We start from the raw sequence: 25661 nt of genomic DNA, 5'->3' as shown, positions 1-25661 counted from the left end.
ATAAGTGAGAAGCAAAGGGACCAACCTGGATCTTCCGCTTGACTCCTTGCTTGATTTCTCTCCCCCTTTATAGAACTTGCAACTCCTCTCCTACGTGTTCCACTTAGAGAATACCTGTAGAAACAAAGTAAAAAAACACCATCAAAGCATCTTGATCTATTATATCATAAACAATGCATAATCATAAATACATTGAACATACAATGGCATTCACAAATAATAAGATTCACAAGTACACGATTGTATGGAGGAAAACTCAAAAACTTTATTAAAAATAGAAGGGAGAATTATAACCCAACTGTCTGATCCAGCATCATCCTCCCAGCATCAAAGCCCTCTTCACCTCATGAAAAGCAAGATCACCCAACAATATAATGCTCTTTCTCAAAGACAAACTATCAGCATTTCCTTACAAATTACCAAATTTTGGCCTCTCAATCTCTCAAATGAGGGATCCATTTATAGATGTCTGCAAGGGTGTGATTCATCTCTGGGTTTTTGATTAGTGTCATTCCACTTGTTGTTCTTGGTTCCACTTGGAGATTTCATTGATCAGTTACTCATCCCTAGGCGAATTCAGAGAGGCAAGTGTCATAGGAGAAGTTTCTAGAAGATTCCATGAGCATCCACTTAGCAAACTGTCTCGGACATTTGTCCATCCTTACTCATCACACCCTACAAAAGGCCTCTTCAGTATGCATCACACCTGGCTAGTGTAGCAGTCAGTATGCATCGCACCTTGACAGTGGAGCAGTCAGTATGGTCCAGTTTTGGCCAGTTCTGAGTGGTTTTTTAGGTGGAACTTCTGGGGAATGATGTAATCAGTTGACCATGATCCTTTAGGGTATGAAACAACACTTTTAGGGGTTAAAGAGCCCTTGGTTTATCAACATATAAGATTGGGGTTGCAGTTCCCATATATGTCTATAACAGTTGCCTCCTAAAGCATGAAGTCGTAAATCTTTTGATGTCTGGTGAAATTCTTTATCTTGAGGATCTGAGGTATTCGAACTGCAAGGTGACCTGTATAAGATACAATAAAATATATCATCACAATATTATTTTCATGATCTAGCTGAGGCAGGCATTCCCATGCTCATATTTATAAATTCATTTTCATGTACATAGAACAGATAACCATCTGCGGCTGTAGACTGGTGATTCTTTATATGTAGAGTCATCATCCCTAGCTTGGATGATCATCTGTGCAGCTTCTGTGTACATTTGATGTCTTTATATTCCTGAATATATCGCAGCCCGGATGGATGAAACTAGATCTGGCGTCTTCAAGCTCGTTCAATCTTTGCCCGGTGTACAAGTCAATCCATGTGAAAAGATGTCCTGAAGTCGAACATGGAAAGACATCGCCTGATTACCAGCCAATAATGTAAGCTGTTAACAGGCACAAGAGGAATCACCGATAATGATAATGACCCTCAAGGTACTACAGTACAATTCATGTGGTGTGAATATATGATCCGATGTCGAACACCACGCAAAATCTTTTGGTCGAAGGCCATTGATGTAAACCTGTCGCCGGAAGTGAGAAACTTGCCATTGAGGCATGCAAGCTTCAAAGTACTGAAAGGGTTGTTTCTAAGTCAACTTCTTGGATAATGAGCTGATGTCGACAAGAAGTGACCCGTCGTAGGAGGGCCTTAATGTATCCCACATCTACGACACGAAATGAAGCAAATGATTTTCTGGAGGTGAAAACGATCTGATGATACAAGGTTTAGGAATGGCGGTCATGAAAAATGGAGGGTGAAGGTATTGTAGTGGATGAGGTAGTAACTAGATGGTGAATCCTCTAAATGACTTCTCTTGAACATATCGGCGACACTGAGATGGATTGTTAGTGTTAACCCCAAAAATGGGTGGTATGGAGGACCAATGGTGATATGATCGGTGAATGGAATAACCCAACTCGACTCAATCATGGTGATGGAGTGAAAGTGTCATGTTTAAGAGCGACCTACTACCAATAAAATTCTTCAAGTTTTCTTCCCTTTTTCCCCAGTCATCGCTGACCAGTACCTCTTTATTTTTGTCAAGCTTGAGGAGGATAAAATATGCTTGTTCTATAATTTTCCCTTCGGGCAAACCTGTCGCTGTGTTTTAGTGAGCCTAGTGACAGTGAAACTCGTTCTTGTCTGGGTGGACAAGTTTGTTGCTATTGTTTTAATGAGTTTAATGACAAGGATAACTTGGTCCTTTTCATGTTTAGAGAGTTTGAAAAGGGAAAAAAAGGAAACTCCAGTAGTTCTTTTTCGTAGCATAATCCCTTAAGTCCAAAAAGGGATAAAATAATACAGAAGGGATGATTTTTCGATCACTTTAGCGAGCTGAAAAAGACAAGCGCTCAAACTTTTTCATGAGATAATCCCTCAGGTCTGAAAAAGATTAAAATATACAAGAGGGATGGCACTTCCAATCGCTTTAGCAAGGTTGAAAGGCCAATATCTCAACAATCTTTTCATATTTAGCGAGTTTGAAAAGAGTTTAAAGGAGACTCATTTTTTAGGAACGAGTGGCGTTTAGGGTAGCAACTAGTTCCGGGTAATCTTGGAACTTCTCAAAACATGGTGATGTGCAGAGGGTGGCTAACAGGACCACTCGTCACAGTTGTTCCTCAAAAAAAAGGTAAACAATCAAGTGGAAGCATATGATAGGCCAAAAGAATGGAGGTGATGGTGGGAACACAACCAAGGTTCAAAAGGCAAATGGAATGGCAATCACAAAGGTTATTCACCGAAGGTGGGTTAATTTTTTAACGAGCTTGAACCATGTGATAACATTGCTCATTTTCCTTTTTGTGTAAGCTAGAAAAGACCAAACTAAAAAGCTAGAAAAGGCTAGAAAAACTAAGGAACTACTGAGGTTAGGTAGGATGCTTTCATCAGCAGCTAGACAAAACACTTCCTTTGCTTCGTCCACAGCATAGACGAAGGTGAATGGTGGATCAAAACAATCACCTAACCTAGTTAAAAAAAAAACTAAAAAGCTAAAAAGCTAAAAAGCTAAAAGGCTAAAAAAATGAAATTGGTCATTTTTAGCTTGCATAAAATGGTTTGCATACCCCTAGGCATCGAGAAAAGGAGAGTCTCTAGGTAATATGGAAGTCACTGCGGTTAAGTAGGATTGTTTTTGTCAGCAGAGCAGACGAAACACTTCCTTGGCTTTGTCCATCAAATAGACAAAAGGTGAATGGTGTGAGATAACACTTCCAATCACACAACCTATAGGGAAACCTATCTTTTCAGCTGGGTTCGTCTACCAAAGAAGACCAGGGTGCATGCCCCCAAGCTTCGTTACATTCACCGGACGACTCGCGGTAATTAGGTGGATGGAATAAAGGTTGGAGAGACACTCTTGATGTGAAAGGACCATTTAGGGATGATGTTTGTCTCGAAGCTGTGTTTGAACTGGGAAATGAAAGTTGGTCAACAGTGACAATTTTTCCTTCATGCGGGAAACACTTCACTCGAAAGAGCGTTGAGACAATAGCTTCCATGTTGTAAACATAGTCGCGTCCAAGGAGTAGATTGTAATCTAACGGTCCTTGGACTACCATCATGTTCATGTGAATGGTTTTCCTTCTCAAAGTAATGGGTAACTTAGGAAGGATCCCTAAAGGTCGACTGGTTCCTTTGTTAAAGCCTGAAAAATTCTGAGTAACAGGCATAAGCGATGGTGAACCAAGCGCTTTCCAAGCAGTTGAGGAAAGGATACTCATTGATGCCCCTTCATCTATGATAGTGCCAGACACGATAATTTTGTAAACTTGTACTATGATTCGGAATGGTACATTTGAAGGAAGGCGAGATCTTGCTAATCGATTCCAATCAAAGGAAGTGACTAGACTACTTGGAGGGGGTACCAAATAAACGGTTGAAAAAACCCCTTGAGTAGTGGGAACTGGGGGATTCTCTTCCTGTTGTGAAGGAATGGGCTGATTGTCCCCAGGTCCATCAGACTCTGAAGTAACAAAAAGAATTTGAACAATATTTTTCTCACTCTCTTTGGAAATGGTATCTGAAGGTGGACCTTCTAAAGGCAAAACTGGGTCGACTGCCATCTCGACCTGTTAACTTTCACTTTTAGTGATAGGTGTTTCGACCGATGGTTGAGTCATGTCAGTCAGATTTTCAACTAGTAAAGGACTTAGGAAGAGTTTCTTGCATCCAGATGGAAGTCGCTGCGGTGAAGCAGGACGGTTACGCAAGACTCTTTTGGCCACATCCAAAAAAGGACAATGGGGAAGGTGATGGTCCCCTTCACATAATCCACATGGAATTTTGACCTTTCCTTTTTGTCCATGAACTTCATTTTCACTAGTTGATGGTGTGCTGTCAACATGATCACCAGAGGTTGATGACACTGGATGGTGCGAACAAGGGGACCATTCTCTCAAGATCCAAGGAATGGCTGGACAATCTCGTTGAAATTGGTCTCCTATACAAATTATGCAAGATATCTGGGAGATTTACTGGGTTGATTTTCACTAGATGATTCACAGTTGCCCCCTTGCCTAACTGACTTCTTCTTCTTCTCCTTCCCTTTCTTCTTCTTCTCAGTCACTTGGTTACTAGCATCGCTATTTTCACCAAGCAAAGAGGAAGAAGGGGAGGGAGAAACAAATGAAGTAGAAGGTGAAGGGTCAACTTCAGTATCAACTGGTTGCTGATTTGATTGTTGAAGAATTACGGTATTTTGAATGACAGAGGTTGAGAATAGCCATACCGGCTGACCAATTGTGGTTCCTGTAAGGGACAATGTGGCCATATACAGAGCACCAATATTTCCCCAAGAAGAAAATGGACTAGGATTCCCGTCAAGAGGGATTCCATGATTGGTGGACTCCATTATCTCAACCAAAGACCAACGAAGGAACAGGGATGTTATTCCAAATTAATAAATTTTAATGATTCTTTGACACAACTTTGCTTTTTCAATTTTTAAGAGTTGAGAAAATGCTAAAGATGACTCTAGTCGCCTTCGATTTTTAATGAGACTAAAGTGACAAGTGCTCAGATGGACCTTTTCTTTTAAGGATTCGAAAAGGAACGAAAGTGACTACTCTGGAAATCTAGACAGAGGGATTACCAAACCAATCGCAAAACTGCAATATACACCTTGGTGGTAAATTAAAGAGAAATTACCAAGGACTTATGTACGGTAGTCAATCTTCCCAAATGTTGTGTTTAGTGCATTGCGATTGATAGGGCAGCAAACACGGCTTCCTATGGATAAAGGATATAAGCCTATTGTGGTCTCCCAATATATACTCGACAGTATGGGGAGCATAAGTCTGTTCTAGCACTTGTCGTATCAAAAAGGAGGAATCACCCTGTTAGAGTCGGTCTAGTAGCCCTCTACCAGAGATCAAAACTCTTTGCATTTCATAATTAGGTGTCTCATCAGTGTGATCATGTTGCATCCCATTAGGCATGCCATAACCCTGGTGGAGAAGCTTATGTCTTTTATTCCCCTCTTGTTTGGCACTGCTGGATCATGTTTTCTTGAGTAAATAAAATCTTCACAAGGTCATTTCCCTGTTTTAAATGTCAAGGTCTTAGGTCTAGGGTTGAGTCAAGCTTTGTCTTGAGATGTCATAAAGGACCAGCAGGACAGAGGGATGTCCATCATAAAGCATCATTTTAATAACTCTTATCATTGCACAGCTAATTTTTACCTTGTTTTCATAAACCCTGTTTTTGAAGACAAAGGTCATTATCTCATTTTTGTAAAAATTTGTAAAAAGTTCAAATTCTCCGAATGTTGGCATGCAGCCTTGGTCTCCTTTTCCAAGACATCTCAGAAGCTATCCCTGCAAAAATTTTCAAGAGAAATCATCATTTCAACCAATTTATTTTGAAAAAAGGAAACCAGAAGTCAGCAACAATTAATTCAAAAAGTGTCATTTCAAAAACATTTAAAAGTGGGTTTTGGGCAAATTAAATTCAAAAGTGAGCCTATAAAAACCCCTCCCTCCTCATTGGTAACTCATTTTCCTCTCAACACTTCAAGAGAATACTTGTCAAGTCGATTTCAAAGTTCATTGGGCGAATTGGGAAATTACAGCGGCGCACTACGCATCAGAGGAGGCGCGCTACGCATCAGCGCACATTTTCCAGTGCAAATTAACTCAAGCGCTACGCGTTGGAGGCACGCTAAACATCAGGCTGGGCGTGCTACACGTAGGGTTTCTTGCTCAGGAAATCGCCAGCAAGCCACCAAAACTACTTCTCTCTCAAAATCTTTTCAGGTAGGCCTCTAATCCATGGTGATTTTGGTTTGGCTAAGATGAATGAGCAATGAACATGCAAAAAATACCATGCTAATATGGAGTAAAAACCCTACCTTTTTGTGTCAAAATTTAAAAATGTAAATGTGCTAGGGTTTCATTGAAATTTGCTTCCCAAGGTTACCCATTTTCCATTCCTCTTTCCCCATATTCTCATCACCATTTTCCTTGACATTTTTCCATGCAATCATATAATTTCCCTATTAAAAATCATTAAAATCCCTAAATCATACTAATTCCTAAAACCCTATGTAAATTTCCTAAACCCTACTTCCCATTAAAATCCCACAAATTATGATTGTATATGTTCCATGTTCCTTTCCTAAAATTTCCTTTCACATTTGTTTTCCCTAATCCCCTCAATGTTCCCTTTTCCCTAACATTTCCCATGTGTGTTTTTCCCCTTGGTAACAACATTTAAACAAGTCAAAATAGCAGTTCATTGGGTGCACAGTCAACATTATTTTTCAGTCACTTGCCTCCAAAACCATGTTAGAAACCGAAACAGATTATGAGCAAAGTGATGACCGTGAATCAACACCAGAGGTAGAGGTGCCAAGGAGGCATCACAGGGGTGGTAAAGGTGGTCAGCATGTCAGGGAGGAGCCCACCTCTTTGGCTTATCTACAAGCTTATCCACTTGCAGTGACATGTTTCCGATACCAATCATGTTATGAATATTGCGAGAGAATCTCCCAAATTCAACACCACAGGGAATTGGTCCGCTTGTTTGTCCTACATTTGCACAATGGGCATGTCAATCTTGCAGGAGTGGACTTCACATTGTCACCCGAGATTGTTGCTCAAGCAACAGGGATGCCCAATATTGGAGAAGAGTGGAACAAGCGCCAGCAATTGGACAGATTTCATTATGAGCCATATATCAAACCTATATATATATGAGGCACCTAACTGCTATTTTTCCCTTCAGATTCTTAAGAGACGAGTATGCACCTTTGATGAGGATCATCATTCGCTATTTCACTTGCGAGGGCAGATTTTCACGTTTATATTTGTACCATATCCGTTTGTTGATGCATTTCACATGGGTACGAATGATGAACATTCCATTCTTCATGTGCCAAAATATAGAGAGGATGGTGCCCTTGGTGCAAAGAAAGAGCCCAGCACAGCAACACAAGAGCATTTATCATTATGCACTGATCAAGATTGTGGTCATGCATCAGTTGGAACAACAGGGTATTCCATGGGAGGATTTCATTTCTCGTGACTTGTTCACAGTGCCACAGCCACCTCCTGAGGTTTTCCATGATGAGGGAGGGCCTTCACATCAGTTTGACATTCCAGAGCCCGAGCATTTCAGCTCCCCTCCATTTGTTACATATCAGAGAGGCCACAGGGCCTTATTTGCATCTGCACGGCGAGTATTATCTTCACACCAGGTGAAAGGGGTCTTGCCTTCTTCATCAGCACAGCGAGTGTTATCTCCACCTCATGTGGAAGGGGCCTCGCTTTCGACAGCAGCACAGGTACCAGAGAGAGGCAAGCAGCCCATGATTGAGGAGGGACTATCAGGTGATCCAGACATTGACATTATTGACCTTGACATCAGTTCTCTTAGCTCGGAGCTAAAGGAGATCATTCAGCAACAAAAGGCTGAAAATTGCTTGTTGCAGCAGAAGTTGGAAATGGCAAATTGGACAATCACCTACTTAGAGCAGCGCAACAAGCAACTAGAGGATGAGCACACTCTTGATGAGTTGCGGAGGATCCATGAAGACCGCAACTTGGCTCACAAGAGACCCGGTGATTTGACACCCATTGAGCGAGAGGCTATGCTCATCCGGGTCAATACTCATTTGGAGAAGTTGCTGGCCAAGGCAAACAGGGAAAAGGACATGCTCCGACACATGAAGAATCACTATTGGGCTCGAATGCATGTGTGTAAAGCAAGAATGAAGGTACTCAAAGGACAGTTGGCCAAGGCACTAAAACGGAGAAAAAGGCCCGATCCCCTTCATATTTTTGTTGAGGCTTCCTTGAAGGAGCATGGAACTAAATGACACACCTTCAGCTCAAATTTCAAAGAATTTGGAGCAATTTTGGTCATTTTTGAATTTTGTTTGGTCAAAAAACAGGTTTTTGCCCTCAACGCTTAGTGTGCCGCGCGCTACCCTGAAGATGGGAAAGTCCATTTCTCAAAAACTCAGCATTTTTGGATTTTTAAAGACAAATTACACTTTCTCAGCAATTGCCAAGACATTTCATCAGGTTTTGAGCCCTCATAAGGTCAAAAAACATGCAAAAAATGACTTTCTGCCACTTTTTGGACACACAGGAAGCAGTCTTGGGAGATTTCAATTTTGAAGGGGCAAATGGACATCAAATGGAGAAATCCCACTTGGGTTGGAAAGTAGACATCTAGACCTTTCCAACAAGCCTACTTCTGCCTCATTTGGATGCCGGGAAGTGCCTAAAAGGTTGGCTCAAAGGCGCGCTACGCGTAGAGAATTGGGGCGCTACGCATCAGGGAAATTGGCCAGATTTTCACCTACAGCTCAGCAAAACGCATATTTGACTAGTTTTGACTTTTCGGAGTGATTTTTCATCCTCCTTGATGTAATTGATGTAATTTTATGATGTCATGGAACTTATTTATCTCTTCTAGAAGATTCATTCATAAAAAGTCAAAAATTTAATGAATGAATTGGTTTCCTAGCTTATAGAGGCAAGTTGTTTTGACTACTTAGATTTTAGTGCTCAATTTAGAATTGGTTGAAACAGCTCCTAGAAGGATGAGATCGACCCCTAGAGGCAAGGAAAGGTGTTAGCTTGCCTATATTATGTATTTTCTTAGTCATTTTCATGGTTGGACTCTTGAGGGATAAGCTTCTATTGTATTACACTTTGTATCTCTGCAATTTTGGTAAAGGAAAGACCAGGGTTTTGCAGCCCTCTTTGGGATTCCTGTGGTTACTTGTGTTGATGGTGTGCTTCTCTTATGTACTTGTAAGTTTTATTATGTGTATCATTTTCTCACTTTTCCTTCTGCAAATGAGGAAAATGAAGTGATAAGGTAGAATTCATGATTGCTATGCTCTGCCTTTAAGTTTGCTTAATATCAATGTTTTCATCTGTTTAAGGAGAACTCATGGTGATTTCTTGCTCTCCTTAGCTCCCCACCAGTCATTCCTATCCACCCAACTCTTTCAAAGGCATCAAGACAGTCTCCTACCTTGCCCCAAAAAGACCTCTGCAAAAGCTGTGTCCCATCCCCGCACCCAAAATTGCTTTCCCCCTGTTTTCCACCAAAACCCTAAAAATATGAAATCAAACCTTCTCTATCCGTTTACTAGCCTAAAATCAGTGTTCTTTATTGGTTATATCTGCCCTTTGAAGATCCTTTCCGAGATATACCCGGAGAGAGCCCTCCCCTGTCCTTGTAGGGCTAGCTACGAGGCTAAGTGGTTTGATGTTGCCTTGGATTTTGCCTTCTTCAACCTTAGGCCAGATTCGAGTGCTAACACACCCAACCTTCGATGAAAACGATAGTTACTAGATTTTACGACATCAAAACACGTCCCTAGCCTAGACCTCTAGATGTGTTGCGTTAGGTTCCAAAGCATTGTTAAGTTCATTGAAATTTATTTTAGAGTTGATCTTGCTTAGAAGTTTTCCTTTCAATGATTCACCGCATGATGTAGATGTAAAATTCCTAAAATGCAATCTAAAATGATAAAAAATAGTTGTTTATTTTTAGCAATGAAAATCCTAGCTACTAAGGAGAGAAGATTACGATTCTTTCAAACAAAGAGCAAAGAGCACACACTAAATGCACTTTTCCTAAATCATTTTTCACACACAGTCTAAATGCAAATGCAAATGCATGTATTTGTTTTTCGTTCCCTTTAATGTGAAGAATGCCAAAAAAGAAAACTAAGTATAGATCTGAAATATTTTCTTCAAAGCGACATTTCAACAATTTCTTTTCAAAAATGAAAGGGAGACTTAAACGCCACTTTTCAATTTTGAATAGAAGATGCTTTCGACACTTCAAATATCAACAAGTCAAATCAAATACATGACAAAAAGTTCAATCGACTATCCAAAGAAGGAGTACTCAACGACACTTCTCTTTTTTGACACAAAACGACAGTTGCGACACTTTTGTACCAAAACGACATATCGATTTAAGCAACTTTTGACAAAGGATCGTAAATGATGGACAAATACACAAAAACATTTACTAATCCTAATCAATGGAGGTTGAACTATGTAATGCAGGTAGGCTTCAACAATGAGATATTGTTCATAAGCAGCAAAACAACTAAACAGAGCTGAAAACAAGGACAAAAACCTCAAATTTCAAGGAGAGAAATAGGATTACTTAGTCATCGCACCTATGCTTCACAGAAACAGGGATGCATCTCACCTGCTACACACAGGAAGTGGGATGCTTACTAGCTTACAGTGACAGACAGTGCGATGGGCCAGGGAGCGCAACTGAGATGGGTTTTGGCTCAAATTTGCCGCTGATTTCAGTGAGTTAAGCTGAGTTATTATGGACAGTAAAGATAAAAGTATAGGGGTACGATCTTGGGAGGTTAATGAGCTACCAAAAGGGCATCTAGAATGCTTGTAAGTTGGATGTTCAATTCATAAACTAAACCGGAGATTGACTGAAGCAACATTCATCTACTTTGCAATTGCAGAGCAAGAGCAGTTCGAAGGCTATCTAGCTAACTTCAGGCTCTGTCTATAGTTTATAAAACAAACAATCAACAAACAAACAAACTATTTGCTCCCCAATGGAGTCACCATTTTTTTCCGGGAAAACTAGTGTCTTTTCGATCTGCTAGTCCCACTAGGATTGGCAGCTATCCTAGAAACAAACAATGAAAGCAATTTGCGATTTCCTCTATGTATGATAGATAAGAGAGAAGCAAAGGGACCAACCTGGATCTTCCACTTGAATGCTTGCTTGATTTCTCCACCCCTTGATAGAGCTTGCAACTCCTCTCCTACTTGTCCCGCTTAGAGAATACCTGTAGAAACAAAGTAACAAAACACCATCAAAGCTTCTCGATCTATTATATCATAAACAATGCAGAATCAGAAATAAATTGAACATACAATGGCATTCACAAATAACAAGATTCACAAGTACATGATTGTATGGAGGAAAACTCAAAGAAGTTTATTAAAATAGAAGGGAGAATTATAAACCAACTGTCTGATCTAGCATCATCCTCCCTGCATCAAAACCCTCTTCACCTCATGAAAAGCAAGATCACCCAACAATACAATGCTCTTTCTCAAATACAAACTATCTGCATTTCCTTACAAATTACCAAATTCCAGCCTCTCAGATCTCTTAGATGATGGATCCATTTATAGATGTCTGCAAGGGTGTGAGTCATCTCTGGGTTTTTTATTAGTGTCATTCCACTTGTTGTTCTTAGTTCCACTTGGAGATTTCATTGATCTCTTACTCATGCCTAGGTGAATTCAGAGAGGCAAGTGTCATAGGAGAAGTTTCTAGAAGATTCCATGAGCATCCACTTAGCAAACTATCTCAGACATTTGTCCATCCTCACTCATCACACCCTACAGAAGGCCTCTTTAGTATGCATCGCACCTGGCTAGTGTAGCAGTCAGTATGCATCGCACCTTGACAGTGGAGCAGTCAGTATGGTCAAGTTTTGGCCATTTCTGAGTGGTTTTTCAGGTGGAACTTCTGGGGAATGATTTAATCAGTTGACCATGATCCTTTAGGGTATGAAACAACACTTTTAGGATTTAAAGAGCCCTTGGTTTATCGACATATAATATTGGGGTTGCAGTGCCCAAATATGTCTATAACAGAGTCCCTAAGTCTAAACTTAGGGAAAATAAAATATTAATGTGAACTAATATAAAACTGAGTTAGAATAGTCCAAAATTCATGGATCAAGCCAGATCTAATTGTAGTTGTTGATTAGGGTCTTAATCTCATCCATTGAATTTTCAATGAGAAAAGTATAAGAAGAGGCTTGAGGGTCAGTTGGAGAACACATTGAGTTGATCAAGAATTCGATTTTCTAGGGCAGGGCTTACTGAGGAAATCGAAGGAGTGATTAGAGTTGCAGCTAAGGGGAAGTGAATATAGTGTTAGAGAGGAAAAGATAGTATCAGGAGCATTAACGTAGAATCTAGGAGAGGTGTTACCGGGAAAAGTTTCTATTTAGAACTTCTCTATCCCACAAAGGTGTGACAGCTGCCTTAGAAACAAACAGAGAAAAACTACTTTTGTATTTCCTTTATGAACTATAGATAGAGAGGAATAGAAAGAACCGACCTGTGTCTTGCGCTAATCCTTTGATCCAATCCCTCTCTTCTTTGACAGCTTCCAGCTACCTGCTCCCTTACTTGCCCAGCTTCACCAAGTACCTGTAAGATCATAGAAGAAGAACACTATACAAAGACATGGATCTATATTCATAAACAACTTAGGATCAGATTTAAGTTAACCATACAAATGTAACAAGAATCAATGATACAAAAGCATGGAGGAAAAACTCAAATAGTTTTTATTGATAAACAAGAAGATCCAGGAGGAGTTACAACCGATGGTTCCTGACCCAGCATCAACCTCCCAGCAAAGAAGCCCCTCTTCACCTCCAACAAAGCATAAATCACCCAATACTCGGATGTTTGTCTCAAAACCAACAGCAATTCCTTACAATGTGCAAAATTCCAGCCTCTGGATCTCTGGGATGAGGGATCCATATATAGATGTATGTAAGGAGGATGAGTCAACTTGTGATTTGATTAGTGTCTTCTCTCTGTCAGTTCTTGCTTCCACTTGGAGACTGAAGGCTTCTTACTCATCCTTGGTTGAATTCAGTGAGGCAAGTGTCATAGGAGAAGATTCTGGAAGCTTCCATTGTCCCTCCACCTCGCGGAATGACACTGCCATTTGTCATTTGTCACCCAACCCACCCTCATAGTGCATTTAGGTGCGTTTCAACGCACCTAGCTAGTGTGTTTAGGTGCTATGCAACGCACCTAGCCAGTGGAGCAGCTAAAATGATCATGTTTTGACTTATTCTGAGCAGTTTCTGGTGGAGAACTTCTGGGAGAAGCTGTAATTTGTTGACCTTGTTCCTTTAGGGGTTAGAACAACACTTTTAGGGACTTAGGAGCCCTTGGTTTATGGACATTTCATGCTTGGAGTTGCAAGGCACAAAAATGTCTATAACAGTTGCCCCCTAAAGTATGAGGTCGTTAATCGGGTGAAATGCTTTATTATGAGGATCCGAAGTTCTTTCAATGCTGGGAGGAGACCTGTAATAAGATACAATACACTACATTATCTTCATACTATTTTCATGACCTAGTTGAGGCGGGAATTCCCATGCTCAGCTTTATAAATTCATTTTTATGTACATAGGACAGACAATCGTCTGAGTGTAGACTGATGATTCTGATAGAGCCATCATCCTTTTGGTAGGATGATTATCTGTGCTGCAATTCTTGTACATTTAATGTCTTTATTTCCCTGAATATGTATCGTAGCCCGGATCGATGAAACTAGATCCAGGGTCTTAAATCTTGTCTGATCTTCACTCAAAGTACAAGTCGATCCATGTGAGAAATGTCCTGAAGTCGAACATGGAAAGACATCGCTCAATTACCAGTCAATGATGTAAACTATTAACAAGCGCGAGAGGAATCACCGATAATGATAATAATCCTCAAGGTACTGCAGTACAATTCACGTGGTGTGAATAAAGGACTTGGCGTCGAACACCACGCAAAATCTTTCGGTCGAAGGTCATTGATGTAAACCTGTCGCCGGAAGTGAGAAACTTGCCATTGAGGCATGCAAGCTTCAAAGTACTGAATGGGGTGTTCCTAGACCAACTTCTTGGATAATGAGCTGATGTCGACAAGAAGTGATCCGTCACAGGAGGGCCTTAATGAATCTCACATCAATGACACGGAACGAAGCAAATGATTTTGATGGAGGTGAAAACGCTCTGATGATATACGGTTCAGGGTGGCGGTCATGAAAGAATGGAGTATAATGTATGGTAGTGGGTGGGACACAGGTGGCTTCTCTGGATGACTTCTCTTGAACATGTCGGCGAAACTGATGTGATGGATTGGTAGCATTAACCCCAAATGTGGATGGTATGGTGTGACCATGGCGATGTGACCGGTGAATGAAACAACCCAACCTGACTCGGACACGGAGTGGAAGTGTCATGTTCAAGAGCGACTTGCTACCAATAAATATTCTTTGAGTTTTCTTCCCAATTTTTCCCCAGTCATTGCTGACCAGTACCTCTTTATTTTGTCAAGCTTGAGGAGGATAACATATGCTTGTTCTATAATTTGCCCTTCGGGCAAACCCATCGCTATGTTTTAACGAGCCTAGCGATAGTGAAACTCGTTCTCGTCTAAAGACAAGTTTGTCGCTATTAATCTTTTTAACGAGTTTAACGACAAAGATAACTCGGTCCTTTTCAATTTTAGAGAGTCTGAAAAGGTACGTAAAGGTAACTCCAAAATTCCTTTTTCGTCATATAATCCCTTAAGTCTGAAAAAGTATAAAACAATACAGAAGGGATGAATTTTCGATAGTTTTAACGGGCCGAACAAAACAAGCGCTCGATATTTTTGTGCAATAATCCCTCAGGTCCAAAAAGATTAAAATCTAGATGAGGGATAGCCCTTCCTGTCCCTTTAACAAGCTGGAAGGCCAAGGACTCGGCAATCTTTTCATATTTTACGAGTCAGTTGAAAAGAGCTTAAAGAAGACTCGTCTTTTGAGGAACGAGTGATAAAATGGGTAGCAGCTAATTCCAGGTAAGGTTTGGAATTTTCCAATCACGGCAGTGTCACAAGGATGGCTAGTGAAATCACTCTTCGCAGCTGTTCCTCAAAATGGGTAAACAATCAAATGGAGGTGAATGATCGGCCAATGAAAAAGTGGAGGTGATGGTGGAAACACGACCAAGGCTTTAATGGCTGAAGTACTACATTCACGGTGGTTATTTACCGGGGAATAGTTCATTTTTTAATGAGCTTAAACGCGGGTGGAAACATTTGCTCGGTGCGGGTTTATTTTTTGACGAGCTTGAACCTTGCGGTAACACTGCTCGATTAGATGGTCTTGTTTTGATTTTTACCATAAATGGCTTTGCCCTTTCAAAGATCGTACTGTATTTTCAACTGCTTCATCAAACTAGTCAGAAATGAACAATATTTGCTTGAAAACAAGTTTAAAACGCTAATATTTTACTTTGAACTACGTAAAAGTAATTAAAAAGTGTTTTTTACCTCTCATTTTACCATTTCATTTGAACTTGGTTTGTTGGAGCTTTGGAGGTGCTTTTCCCCCTCGATTTTCATCAGTTGATTTCGGGAGATTCTGTGGACGATTCTCGGTGCCGTCTGGACCAGGTAGGAGCTAAACCTGAGCTCTTTCATTTCATGGTTTCCATTTTGCTTTTTGAGCTTGATTCCTAGCTTTTCTGAGCCCCTGGGGTTTAAGGAACCCGTTCTGCCATCAACGCACCTTCAGTGTATCAAAACCTGCGCTGAATGTTGGCCTGTCTAAAGGCTATTTGACATTCAACACACCTAGAACACTGCTGCAGGTGCGTTGGGCGCAAAAAGGGAATTTGATGCACAATTTTTGATGGAATTTTTGCCTGTTTCTCACCAAAATCAGGACCTAACTCCTCTCTTGTTTGTTTTTCAGAGGTCTTTGGAGTAAGATGACCATTACATGGTGAGAACGTGAGGGTGAAGAAGAGGACATGCTTTCCCTACATGATCCAGTTACAGTGAACGCGCTGTGGAATTGTGGCTTGCTGAAGTTCTTCCACATTTCTAGCATGAGACAACAGATCAACTTACTGCAGTATTTTCTTGATGCTTGGGATCCTACCAATCAGGTTTTCCAGATCAGGGGAAAATCTATCCCCTTGACTGCAGTAGACATCTATTTCTTGACTGGCTTGTCGAGGCAAGGTGCCCCCATCTCTTTGTTAGGTTCGGCTCGAGGAGGCGATTCTGTGAGAGATTATGTCCGTTGATACTGCAAAGAAGGATCTCAGCCTAGTAAAGATGGCAAGATCATCATCCGCGATGTCACTGATAGGTCCCTTAGGACTATTCTGTTTACTTTTGGTAGGATGGCCGATAGTGCGTCTCTTCATGTAGCCAATCGATCTTATATGCAGCATGCCTTGGAATGCCTCCAACCGAAGGTGTTCAACTGGTGCGACGCAGTACTTCTTGTGATGAAAGAACAGCTGACCAAGATAAAGAGCGGGAGATTGAAGAACTTTGGGTATGGTTCTATTTTGATCGCCTTTGCCTTGGAGAAGATACCACTGATGCAGCCGCAGTACATTGCACTCGATTTACCTTCTCCTACTGAACCACGTATGCAGAGATGTGTTGACCATATGTCTAGGCATGCTGGCCAGTCTGAGATTTCATTTTCTGATACCTTCTTCAGGTGGTTTGATCGTCAGGAGATGGTTTATTCTGAGTATCCATACACTGGCATGGACTTCTGGGGTGATCCAGATTTAGTACTGCCGGATGGCGAGCAATGGGGCGCCATTGGTAAAATCTTTGACCATATTGTTGTTTATCGTTTTTTGTTTATAATGTCCTTGTGCTTTATTCTATCAAGACTTTAATCAAACTCATGTGTACATGCAGATGTTGGTCCCGTTCGTCCAGTAGTTCGCTTGAGAGTACCAACTGCTGCCCCAGCAGGAGAGGCCGTCAGAAGGGCTATTCTTCGTGACCTCGATGTGGCCGGGACTCTCATAGCTTTGCAGGAGCAGGTTGAGGGCCTCACTCTCGGTATTCCAGATGTGAGGACCGACGAGCTACCTTTGCGGTTACAACGGCATACTACTGGTGTGCCCAGATGATGGACTCGTCTCTTATGCATGATCACACAGGCTATGACTTGCTATCACGAGCATCATTAGACTAGGGTGCCCCCTAGCATTTTGAATTTTTGGGTCGTTTGACCGATTTTTTCTTGGTTACAAAACATTATGTGTAAACCATAAACAATTATATATATTTTGATTTTTGGAGTTTTATTTTGGTTGAGCTACATGATCCACATGCAAAACATTGATGATGTGTTTCTTTTTATAAATGTTGCAAATGTCTATCTAACACATAGTTTGCTAATGAGTCAGTTAATGTGTTTAAGTTTCTGGAAATATGTTGATATTGAATAAGATCAAATTGTCTTTCCAAAATCTTAACCCTTAGGAACATGCGATAAATAGCTGGGTTTCGGACGGAATATATACCATTGAGTTGTAGTATTACGAGTTGTGAGTCTAGCCTGACAATTAGTCGACGTATACCATGAGTAATGACATCAGAGAGAAGCTTTATCAACGTGCTATACTCAGCGATGTTATTCATTGATCGACCAATACATACACCTCTGAAACTTACTAACTCACCGCTTGGATAAAAAATGGCCCAGGCTGTGGAGGACAGGTTCCGGGAACTATGACTCGCTCCGTCGGCATATCCAACACATGGCTCCAATAGGTTTGACATCTGCAATAAATGTAAAAAGTGGATTACTCGACCAAAACAAACACTTTAGCGAAAACAAAAATATATAAAAAGCATACTGGTTACCATTACGCATAGTAACGCTTGAGGTACAACCCATTACGAGGTTGCGCCAGTGGAATTTCGTCATAATCCATTAACTCGTAGGTTCCTTTTGCTAACACTCATTTAACAATATAGGGGCCCATCCATAAAGACTTAAATTTACCTGCTCCCAATTTACCGGATTCTTGGTCATAAAGCAAGACCAAGTCACCTTCTGAGAAGACACGGGGTTTGACATTTTTGTCGAACTGCGCCTAGACTCGTTTCTTATGGGCTTCGTTAGCCAAAGCGGCATCACAATGGGTTTCATCCAATTGGATTAATTTTAAGAAACGGGCCTCTTCTTCTGAAGTTCTGGGGAGGAGATCAATTGCGAGTTTGAGAGACCAGATTTCACACTGGATTGGTAAGATTGCTTCCAGGCCATATACCAGTTGGAAGGGTGTGAACCCGGTTGCATTCCTTACCGATGTTCGGTAAGCCCACAAAGATGAGTACAGGATTAGGTGCCATCTTCTTTTGTGAACTCTGATCATCCTTTGCAGCATGCATTTCAGGACCTTGTTGATCGCTTCAACTTGTCCGTTGGCTTGCAGATAATATGGAGTAGAGTTGTCATGAGACAACCCTAGTTTGGCAGCTAATTCAACCATCATGTGATTGCGAAAATGCGATCCATGATCTGTGACTATAGCCTGTGGTACGCCGAATCTGGCGACTACATGATTGAAAAAGAAGAGGGCAGCTGTTTCACCAGTATTATCTAATGTAGGCATCGCCTCGACCCATTTGGTAAAATAGTCAACTGCGACTATGATATACCCATGCCCCCCGGTCGAGGTGGGGTTACATGTCATGAAATCGATGCCCCATTTGGCGAATGGCCCAAAAACAACTATTGGCTGTAGAGGTGTGGGTGGTTTTCTGGTTTTGCTATCAAAAATTTGACAAGCATGTCAACTTCTGACTGCGGTTATGCAATCTTTGAACATTGTTGGCCAGAAGTATCCTGCTTGTAAAAATTTTTGTGCTGTATCATATCCAGATTGATGCCCCCCACACGCGCCTGAATGACACTCATTCAGGACTTTTTGGGCCTCCTCATGGGTGAGGCACCTTCTTAGAACTGTATCGATACCACGACGGTAAAGTGTATCACCGACGATCATGTAGTCTTTTTGCTTGGTATCGAATACGTTTTTGTTCAGAGTGGGAGGTGCTTGGCCTAAATTTTTGGGTTTGGAGATAAATGATTATATCCCCATACCACTCATTGCTTGTAGATATCAGAAACAAACTTTCATCCACGATTGATTCTTCGGATGTTTCATCGTTGGACGACGATGGGAGATCGCACAATATTTCTGCGAAAACTAGAGCTTTCTTTGACTTGGATTTTACAAATTCCATATCAAACTCTTGTAGGATTGCTATCCATTTTGAGTATTTGCCCCCCAGTAACTGTCACGACAATATATAAGTCATGGGGTTGCAATCTGACAGAATGGTAGCTTTCCGAAAGAGGACATAGTGTCAAAATCTTTGTATCACTTGAACAGCTGCAAGCGCTAGCTTTTCAACATAAGAATATTTTGTTTTTGTATCATTTAAGTTTTTACTTAAATAATATATAGGATGCTCAATTCCATCGACTTCTTGAACTAAAACCATTGCGATGGTCGCATCTGCTGCAGCTAGATACAGGTTAAAATCTCTTTGATAATCAGGGGCGTACATTAATGATGCTTTCATTAGGGAATCTTTTAAAGCATCAAAGGAAGCTTGTGCAACCTGATCCTAGACAAAGGGTACGTCCTTTTTCAAAAGACGTGTATAACCTTTAGAAAGTTCGGCGTAATTTGGAATGAACCTCCTTAGAAAGTTTGCTTTCCCTTGGAGTTTCTAAATCTGAAGCAAATTCGAAGGTGTAGGCAAATTTATGACTGCCTGGACCTTACATGGGTCGAGACGAATCCCATCCTTGGAGACTACAAAGCCAAGTAAACGACCAGAACTGACGCAAAATACACATTTGTGCGGATTGAGTCGTATCTTGTAGTGTCGGCAATGTAGAAATATCGCTCTTAAATGCTGCGGATGATCAGTCCGCTTTCGTGAATGAGCCGGAAGGTCGGAGGTATGGTTGAACGATGTTTTTGATGTCATGGAAGGCATAATTCATTGCCCTCTGAAACATCACCTCTGTGTTCTTTAAACCAAAGGGTAATTTTCGATATGCGAATGTGCCCCACGAACAAATAAATGCAGTATTTGACTGGTCCTATGGGTGGATATTTATTTGATTATACCCTGAGAATCCATCCATGAATGAAAAGATTTCGCATCCGACGCATTCATCAATTATTTGGTCAATGAAGGGTGTAGGGTAGTTGTCTTTTGGATAAGCTTGATTTACATCCCTATAATCGACGCACACTCTAATTGTCCGTTGTTTTTTCATAACAGGGACAATATTCGATACCCAATCGGTTAGAGGAACCGGGTAGATGAAACCAGCATGGAGAAGTTTTTCAACTTCTACCTTAATGGCAGCGGCTTTCTTGGGGTGCACCTGCCTTAGCCGTTGTCGTACTGGTTTGACATCTGGATACATCTTAATTTCATGTTCAATGATACTCGAGTCAATGCCTGGCATTTCACTGTATGACCAAGCAAAGACATCTCTGAATTCGCGAAAAAGAGCGTTATACATTTCCAGTTCTGATGGAGAAAAACATTTGCCAACATAAATATTCTCTACAACATCTGTTTTGGTCGAGATATTTATGGCTATAGTCTCTTCAATGTTGGACAATTTTTGCTCGGAATCCACCGTATTTACAGTATTTGATAGAAAATCAAAGACTGAAGGATGATAAAGGTAATTTTGAGTATCTTCTCCACAATCCAGAAGAAGAGAACGATGGTGGGAATCATTCCATGGTGCTCCTTCAATTACCATTGATTGGACAATTCCTTCGTCGGTGACATGCACTCGTGACCAAGGATCTGAAGGAGTACCATATTCTCTAGACCTATCTATCTAGACGCTTGATGAGTGTTGATTTGGGTATGCCTCCCATGCTAGGAACATTGATTGCTATAATGTTTCCGTTGGGCTTGGGGGCAAAACCACTACATGATCCATGTAGATATTGTTTTCTGAGATCTTTGTAGAAGATATCATGTTGCAGGTTCCTATCGACGCTACTTCTGCCAAATTGATTGGAGGTGGAAGAGCGAAAGTTCCCATTAGTATAGGATATTTTAGTAGGCCTACTCCGATATTCTGAAGCGAATGGGGGCTTCCATGGATCATGGGAATGCTTCCAGTAACTTGAGAACCATTGGGGAGGAAGTTTTGCTGATCGACGATTGTAATCCCTCCTTGAAAGGGAAATGCAATCTTTCTAAAATAGGTCGACACAACAGCTGCCATGGCATAAATCCATGGTCTTCCTAGTAGGATGTTGTAATCAAGATTCCCATCGATGACTTCAACATCTATTTCTACCGTTTTCCCTCCTAGTTCAACTTTCAAGTTATTTAGGATACCATATGGGGTATATTTCCTTCCGTCGAATGCTTTTAATGTCGTCGAAGATCAAGACAAGGTTGGAGATCCTAAAGTTTTCCAGCAACTCATCGACATAATGCATGTAGATGCCCCCTCATCAATAATTGTTCGATGAACAGTTTTGTTGAGGGCTTTCACTTGAACAAGGAAAGTTAGTTGAGCTGGTAACTGAGGATCGTATCCTTTATGATCGAAGGATACAAGATTGGAATCCTTTGGGTCAATCCCACCAATGGCTGATAATAAAGCCTGCCTTTGGGATGGGCAATTTTGTAGTACTTCAAGAGTCGACATAGCGGATGGCGATTGGGCCAAATCTTCCACTATGTTATAATGCTGTGCCACTCTAGCGCGGGGATTAAATGTCGACTTGTGTACTACTCCCTTTGGTGGTTTTATCGTCAATTCAGGAATGGTGGGTGTCACAACTTCTGTCGAAGTTGTTGTCAAACTACTTGGTTGATCTTTATCCTTGTTGTTTGACAGCTGTGGATTCCCATAATCCTTGTTCCTTGTCGATATCAAAGCATCATTTTACTATTTTTAAACCGACAACATTAACACTTGAGACAGGGAAGCATTTCCACTCTCAACCAGATTTGTTCCTAGATTTGGAAATGGATCAGTTAACACTGCGGAGGTTTTTGAATTCTTGAAGAATTTTTTAACCTCAGCTCTATGTGGACAATCTGTGGTCCGATGATCCTTATCGCATATAAAGCATGGATTTTTTGGTTTCCTATTTCCAGGAGGGTTTGAAGAAGATTTTCCAGGTGATGATTCCTCCTGTTTCTTCTTCTTCCCTTTGCCTTTCTTCTTGCTTCCTGGTTGTTTGGTTTCTTTGCCTTTGTCTGTCGATACGACATTTACTTCCAAAGTAAGAAGCTCGTCTTTTTCATTTTGACCTGAAATCTTACGGGCCTTTTTGGATGTAGCCTTTGTCGATTTCGTGTCTGTCATGCCAATCATGCCATCGTCGGCATGAGAGTCATTGTTTGATTTAGGAGGAGGAGGAATTGAGAATTCCAGTCTAGGGGCATCAGGTATTTTGTCGTAGAGCGTGCTGGACTGTGTGTAAATCAAGTCCAGATATTGTGCACGAGCGATAACTTGCTCTTCTGTTACGACTCCCCCCTTTGCCACATCTTCCATGATGGAAGGTAGTAATGACTTGATAAACCATTCAGCTAAGAGCTGATTGGGGACGTACGTTTTTACCATCCTACGACGACATCGCCACTCATGCATATGATCAGATATGTGAGTGGTCGTTGTCTGTTTGAAGTTGGTAAGAAGTTCTGTTCCCGTTTCTTACCTTATTGGTAATTGAAAATGGGTTAAAAAGGTTGTGGCTAAGGTACTGAAGTTGTCGAACTAAGCTCTAGGCAATTCAATGTACCATTTTGCCGCTGGACCTGTTAACGTCCTCTAAAAGAGGCGAAGTCTTATCGAATCATCATTTAGGGTGTTTGATGAACACCATAGATGAAATGTCATCACGTGATTCGATGGATCTTCACCTGGATTTCCATTAAATTTAGGAATATCTGATGGAAGTTTATGCGGAATTGCTGGCCACCAAGGGGCGTAAGCAATTGGATCGTTTGTTAACCAATTTAAATAAGGTAACTCTAAGGTTGCCACAAAGGGTAACTATTGATTCAGGTTAGGTGAAGCATACCCAGGATAAGATGGAATTGCCTGAGTAGTTGGTCTTTGCATACCGGCATAATGCATTTGATGTTGGTATGTTTGGTAAGGTTGGTGGACATGACCATTGTAAAATGGTTGATTTTGACCGTTTTGAATGTACGGCTGTCCACTGTTCGCAAAGATTTGCTGCTCAGAACCTTGGTATACTTGTTGGAATTGCGGTTTTTGGTATTGCACCAGCCATGGTTGTGAAGCCATGTGTTGTTGCGCGATACTAACTGTTTGACCAAGGTGAGGGTAATTGTACCCGTCTGGACCTGTGTCGCTCCACTAGTTGGCGATTGTGGTTGAGTTGCAGGGTCAAGGGGCTATTGCATTACAACCTGAGAAACCTGAGGTTGGCATACAACAAGCAGCATTTGAACTTGCGACACCGTCACAATAGCTGGCGTAGTCAGGATATTCGACATAGGTACACATTGTTGCATCGAATACACAACTCTTGGTTGTTGAGGTAGTATAGGTACCCAACCACTTGAGGTAATTCCAGTATAACCTGAATGTTGTTGTGAACTCCCGTATGGATATCCTCCCGGAGGGGATAATGAAAGGGTATACTGCCCCCCATACGGTGGTAATCTGGAACTCAAGGGAATTGTTTTCCCTTAGGGACCGGACTGCCCAAATTGACCTCCAAATGGATCACTTTGTTGAGACTCAACATAAGAGTTTCCGGATATTATTCTGGATGAACAAACAAGAACAGACCATACTGTCGAAATAGCCCCTAAGTGGGCTCCTTCTAGCGGCTGAGAGCTAGTCAGGACAGATGGTATGCCGGCGAACATTGTCGGAGTGATAGCAGGGAGTTCTGCCATCGCTGTGTCAGATGACACAGTCCTAGATGTTGACGGTTGTTCAGACATTTGTAGTCTATCCAAAAGATTACCTAGTGATTCTACAGGAGCTTCCGCTGGTGGTAGACTAACTTCTGATGAAGAAGGATATAGAGTGATCCCGACTCAAAAGTACGTTGGAGTACTTGTTTGAGGATCTTCTACAATTTCTTCTATTGCAATCAGACCAGGTGGAAGGGGAAGACCGTCAGGTTCGTAAAATATTTTTGGTGCCGAAGAAGGTGTGAAATCGGCAGCGACAGATGTTTGAAGAGTAAGACTCTCCGAACCGGTTGTAGATGGAACTGGTTCGGTAACACAAGTGTTCATTCTCAAACTAGGATCAGTATCACTGTCCTTCTGTGGCCGTTGAACTTCTTCTGTAGAGGCAGGGATTCCAGAAATGTTTGGAGTAACCGGAGTCTCTGATGTTGTTGGAACACTTGTTCTAACTTTGATAGGAAATTTGGAACCGGTTAAACGAGTTCGCTTTGTCCGTACTGGTTTCGATTCCGGAGACAAAGACGGTTGACTCGTAAGCCTCCGCGAACGACGGGGTTTCAATTGACTTTCTTCCACGATTGCGGATTACTCGATCAACTAAAATAAAGGGAAGGTATGTTTCCGAATTAAATGAATTTTAGACGCTTTGACACAACTTGTTTTTTCAGTTTTTAAGAGTCGAGAAAAAACAAAAGATGACTCTAGTCTCCTTCGATTTTTAATGAGCCTGAAGTGACAAGTGCTCAGATGGACCTTTTCTATTAAGGAGTCTGAAAAGGAACGAAAGGGACTGCTCTGGAGATCTAGGTAGAGGGAGTACCAAACCAATCACAAAACTGCAGAATACTTTTTACGGTACGGCAGTCAATCTTCCCGAATGCTGTGTTCAGTGCATTTTGATCGATAGGGCGGCAGACGCGGCTTCCTATGGATAAAGGATTTAAGCCTATAGGGGTCTCCCAAAATATACTCGACGGTACGTGGGAGCACAAGTCCGTACTGGCACTTATCATCTCAAAGTGGAGGAATCACCCAACCATCAGTGAGGACAACAGTTACCAGGCTTTACGACACCGGAATACGTCTCTAGCCTAGACCTCTAAATGTTGTGCGTTAAGTTCCAAAGCGTTGTTAGATTCATTGAATTTATTTTAAGTTGATCTTTCTTATGAAGTTTTCCTTTTGGGTTCACCACGAGATGTAAATGTAATTCCTAAAATGCAATCTAAAGATGATAAACAAACTTTTATCTTTTTTGTGCAATGAAAATCCTAGCTACTAGAGGAAAAGAAAGACACAATATTTTCACAAAGAGCAAAGAGCACACTGTAAATGCACTTTCCTAAATCAAGCCAAACAGACTGTCTATATGCAAATGCACATGCATGTATTTGTTTTCGAATTTCTTAGTATTGATGCTAAAAAGAAAGTTGATGTACAAATCTGAATTTGCTTTCAAGCAACAAATACAAACAAGCTTCTTTTCGAAATCAAAAGATAGAGATGATTACGACACTTTACGATTTTGAAATGAATACTCGTTTTTGACACTAGAAAATCACAAATTCAGACCAAAGGCAATAGTAAAAGTATAATCGACCAT

Source organism: Pinus tabuliformis, chromosome 5_1, assembly GCF_031772625.1.
Source record: "Pinus tabuliformis cultivar Carrire ecotype Pingquan chromosome 5_1, CPIR1, whole genome shotgun sequence".
NCBI classification, from domain to species: domain Eukaryota; kingdom Viridiplantae; phylum Streptophyta; class Pinopsida; order Pinales; family Pinaceae; genus Pinus; species Pinus tabuliformis.
The sequence above is the reverse complement of the archived record's forward strand: the minus strand, read 5'-3'. Positions refer to the sequence as shown.